At 46.1% G+C, this 4,969-nt stretch overlaps 1 long non-coding RNA gene across 2 annotated transcripts; it reads right to left on the bottom strand.

Annotated features, from left to right (window-relative positions):
• Positions 1-302: 302 nt before the first annotated feature.
• LOC102546477 (uncharacterized) lies at positions 303-2,032 on the bottom strand. Of its 2 annotated transcripts, none has more exons than XR_015674386.1 (3): positions 1,868-2,032; positions 766-990; positions 303-661 (listed from the first exon to the last, which is right to left on the bottom strand). It is a non-coding gene; the product is annotated as an uncharacterized LOC102546477 (long non-coding RNA). The 2 variants fall into 2 exon arrangements; XR_015674383.1 differs by having other exon boundaries at positions 303-679; positions 1,868-2,010.
• Positions 2,033-4,969: the final 2,937 nt, after the last annotated feature.

The raw sequence follows: 4,969 nt of genomic DNA on the forward strand, positions 1-4,969 counted from the left end.
CCAAGGCTCCTTGGAGACATGAGTGATTTTGAGACTATAAATATAAGCACGAAGTGCTGTGCTTCCTCACTGAGGTCAGAAAGACCACTACCCTGAAACCAAACCACCCTCAGGACTTAGCAGATGAGGCGAGAGCATGGCAAGTTCAATTAACGTGGGAAATTGTATTACAAGTTGGTGTTTGGTGTTTTACTTACTTGCAAATTTTTTTAACAGTAAAGTTTATTTTGAAAAGCAGTCAATTTGTAAAATTAGACCACTACCCATCCGTTAGTTCAGGAAGAGAAGTAAAACTACCAAAGTGTATATTTAGGTTTGCTTTAATGACTGTGGACAGAGCAGGAGAAACTGAACTGAATGTGGAAATAGCTTGGTGAGTACCGAGCCCAAGCATGGCTGTTAGGTGCTCCCTGTCGCTCACTGACACAGGAATGTCCACACCAAGGCCTCAGGGGGCAGCGGCTGCTGACAGAGGATGCTTGCACGATGTCACGTGGTATGCCACGCAGTAGCTTGCAGGTCGTCCTTCCGGTGTGGATTTCGCTGACCGCCCACCTTCCCAACCTCTTTCTTTATCTCTGAGACTATCATTTCTCAGCCAGCAAAAGATCAAATCTGTCTTCGCAGAGGTGGTAGCTCACAACACTGTTTCCACACTTCACTAGAAAACACGCTTTGGCTTTTTAAAGACGGAAAACACCAAAGTGGAAAGGCAGATAGGAGAACCACCAGTTAGTGAAGAGATAGTGTGAAACTCGAGCTTACCATTGACATCCTGCAACCGCTGCCCGGGCGTCTCTCACCGGCCTGGCTGTTTCGTAACTGCTGAGTTTGCAGTCCTGACTCGAAGGTGCATGTATCTGTGACACATTCAGAAGCTAACTTCCAAAAAGTAAATCTGTCCAGTGGCATCCAGATGTGAGGCCAGAGGAGACCAGCTCTCTCTTGGCCTCATGTCCTTCTTCCTGATGAGCTGGTGGAAGTCATGACCTGAAATGAGAGAGACCCAAGACCCGAGCCAGGGAAGGACAAGCCCTGTCTGAATGTGCTTCCTGTTTACTCCATTAAAAATGTTAGGTAAGATCTCTGTCTTAGTTAGGGTTTCTACTGCTGTGAATTGACACTGTGACTAGGGCAACTCTTATAAAGGAAAATACTTAATTATGGCTGACTTAGAGTTCAGAGGCTTAGTCCTTTATCACTATGTTGGGAAGCATGCCAGATTGCAGGCAGACTTGGTGCTGGAGCAGAGCTTAGAGTTCTACCTATGGATTGGTAGGCAGCTGGAAGGAGACGCACACTGGGCCTGGCTTGATCATATGAGACCTCAAAGCCCACCCACAGTGACATACTTCCTCCAACAAGGCCACGCCCACTCCAAATAATACCGCTCCCTATGAGCCTCTGGGTGCCATTTTCTTTCAAATCACCTCTGGACCCTGGTACATAGAGCAGGGTGGCCTTTAACTCACAGAGGTCTATCTGTCTCTGCCTCTCTAGTGCATCAGTTAAAGGCATGTGCCTCTACATCTGACCTGTCCTCCATTCTTCCTTCCTTCCTTCCTTCCTCCCTCCCTCCCTTCCTTCCTTCCTTCCTTCCTTCCTTCCTTCCTTCCTTCTTTCCTTCTTTCCTTCTTTCTTGAAGGAAGGGTCTGATGTAGCCCAGCCGCCCTTGAACTTGGCTAGAGTCAAGGATGACCCTGAACTCCTGCCTCCTGCAGATATGTACTATCCTACCCTTTCATGTAGTGCAGGAAATCAAACCTAGGATGTGTGCAGATTAGGCAAGAACTCCAACCACCGGGCTATATCCCCCAGCCTAGCTTTGTTAAAAATGCATTTCCCCTTTACAGAATTGAGATCCGACCTTTCTGGAGAGAGGTCCAGCGACACAGCGAAGTGACCTCCAACGCCATCTTTTCCACCTGGTGTCCTAGTTGAATCTACACTCATTTTCCTTGCCCGTACCCGAAAGCTACTGAGAGGGGTATGGCCCGTGTGCCCCTTGTGGGAGCTGTGCACAAGCTGAAACGGAATTATTTTTTTTTATCTCTGCTACAGATGTTAGTTTGTGTTCCATTTTTAACTCTGACGTCAGCACAGCACTGGTTGCCTGGGAGATAAGACTCTGAGCAACTAGAGAAGGGTGGCCTGAGAGGTGGTGAATTTTGTTTCTTTGTTGCCCTGCTCACTCACAGCTTCCAAAATACTCAGACCGGTGATAGATTGATTGCCGCAGAGGGCAAGTGGGTATAGCTGAACCAAAGCCCGGTGGCAGCATCTGGACCAGCAGGGCTCTCCACGATGACATGGCCTCTTCTTAGGTTCCTCATACTCAAAGAAGTCCACTCTGGCCTCTCTGGCTGGGTCAAGTCTCACGAGCACTCTTGGTGCCCAGAGCTTATCCCACATCACATGCTTCTCTGTTTCAATTGTCCATGTATTTGGTTAATTCCTGTACCTGTCCAGCTGGAGGCGCTGTTTTGAAAGTATGGAGCCTTTAGGAGGGGGACAATAGCTGGAGGAAATGGGTGTCTGGGGTGTGGCCTTTCTGTTCTCTGGCTCCTGCAGCCCTGCCTTCCCCACTAGGATAGACCAAACCCTCACACTGTAGCCTAAATAACCAGTTCCTTTGTTCAGTTGACTCTTGTTAGGTATTTGGTCACAGTAATGAGAAAATAATACAATTCCCTCCCCTGAGTAGGTTCTTACTGTGGTTCCCCACAGGCTGTTTTAAGTGCTTAGTCCCCAATTGTCTGTGTAATTTGGGAGGTGGAGCGGGTTGGAGGGAATGGGACACTGGGGATGTGCCTTTGAAGGTTACACTGAGTCCCAGTGTGATCCTCTCTCTGAAGCTTCTCTTCCTTGCCACCTTCATACCAAGATGAACAGACACCTCAGGAGGCAGGTCTTTCTTCTGGTAGCTTTTCTCAGGGGGACTGGTAAAATACTTCAGTGTGTAAAAGCACCTACTGTCAAGCCAGATGACCCGATTTGATCCTTGGGACCCACATGAGAGAAGAGAAAGGAGTCCCTCAAATGGGCCTTTGACCTTCGTACATGCCATGGTACATGTGTTCCCTACTCCCCAAAACATGAAAAATATTGTCAATTAAAAAAAAAAGTTCTTGTTATCAAGATTTTTGTCCCAGAAGTCATGACTATGTTACTAAAGGTTCCATGCAAAAGAATGCATTCCTGACTAATGTCAGGGAAAAGGGCCACAGACCATGGCTGCTTAAACATTTTCTGCTACGGCCTCTTCTCACCTGAGAAATGTTTACACAACCTCAGGTATATAGGAATATATAATAGTTTTACAAATTGTCCAAGCTAGGATTTCTAATGCTATGATGAAATAGTACACAAGTGCACCCATATGCAAATTCACTTTTATCTATAAAAATGACATATACTAGAAAATATTTTAAATAATTTTATTTTTTACTGAATATTAGTAGTTGTTTGGTTTGTGTGCTGGCCTAGTTTTTATGTTAACTTGACACAAACTGGAGTCATCTGAGAGGAAGGAAAACTCAAAAGAGAAAATGCCTCCGTAAGATCGGACTGCAGGCAAGTGTGTAGTATATTTTATTAATGTTTCTCTATTAAAGTAGGAGGGCCCAGCCCACTGTGGGTGGTCCTGGGTTCCATAAGAAAGCAGCTGAGCAAGCCATGAGGAACAAGCCAGAAAGCAGCACCCCTCCATGGCCTCTACATCAGCTCCTGCCTCCAGGTTCCTGTTCTGCTTGAGTTCCTACCTTAGTCTCCTTCACTGATGAACTAGAAATGTGGCAGAATAAACCAAACAAACCCTTTCCTCCAAAACTTGCTCTCTGTCATGGTGATTCCTGCCTGGTACTGGACACCTATCCAACTACCAGCGCCAATGAAGTGGTGGATCTTAAGGAAGGACCGACAGCCGACACTGTAGGGAGCTAGCACAGTCCCAAAATGCACTCTAAATGTTTTTCCTTATACCCTTGTAAATGTAGTCACTGTTCATCAAGGAGACCTTTCTCTGCAGCAGACAGACACCATAACAGAAAATCACAAGCAATCAAGATTCAGCGTTGTCTCAGATCATATATCGGTACCACGACTCCTGCACCTAAGGCTCAGGCATCATCGAGGAAGGCACTATATTCTGATGGTTCATGATTTTCCGATGAGTGATATCCTAGACTCGAATGGTATGTAAATGCAAAGAATATTTTATTCTGCAGAAGTCCAGCATGCTGGGGCCTCCCATAACTAGAGTAGAGAGACAACCAGGTAAGCTTGCAGGCCTGATTTAAAGCACATTAGGGAATTCTGGGGTAGGTGACCTCTATGTTGTTCTGTTGGGTTCATGTCTATGGATGTTCAATTACTGAGGTATGGGGCTGGAAACTTGCTGGGGAGGTCTGGAAACTGTTGCTGAGGAAGTAGCTGAGGAAATCTGGAAACTGTTGCCCACCCATTGTCCTTGCCTCAGGCCAGATGGTGGGGCAGCTTCTGAGGCCTGGACTTACTTAGAACTGCCCAGCTCTTGGAGACAGAGATTTAGACCTAGACTCCTTAACTGCCAATTTGAAGCCTGCCATGGAGTCAGCCTAGCCTTCTCAATACAAAGAAATCCTGTCTCAGGACGGGGAGGGAGGATATGGAGTACTTTGAGTATATGCCTAGGCATGGTACAGCAGGTTCAAATCACAATTATGTATTAATTTTTTGAAAAATCTCCAGGTCGATTTGTACAATGCCTGTAGCAGTTCGTACTCCCAGCAGCAGTGAATTAGAGATCCTCGTTGCCCCACAACCCTGACAGCATTTATTGTCAGATTTCTTGATGATGACCATTCCAAGTTAAGTGGCATCTATCTGTGTAGAAGTCTGGGGAATTGTAGGGGCTCATGGAACGACCTGTCATGTTTGAGTGGTATTGAACACATACTGAACGCTATATTGTACTACGTAAGCGTTTAAA

Source organism: Rattus norvegicus, chromosome 2 (assembly GCF_021556685.1).
Source record: "Rattus norvegicus strain SHRSP/BbbUtx chromosome 2, alternate assembly SHRSP_T2T, whole genome shotgun sequence".
In the NCBI taxonomy this organism is placed as follows: domain Eukaryota; kingdom Metazoa; phylum Chordata; class Mammalia; order Rodentia; family Muridae; genus Rattus; species Rattus norvegicus.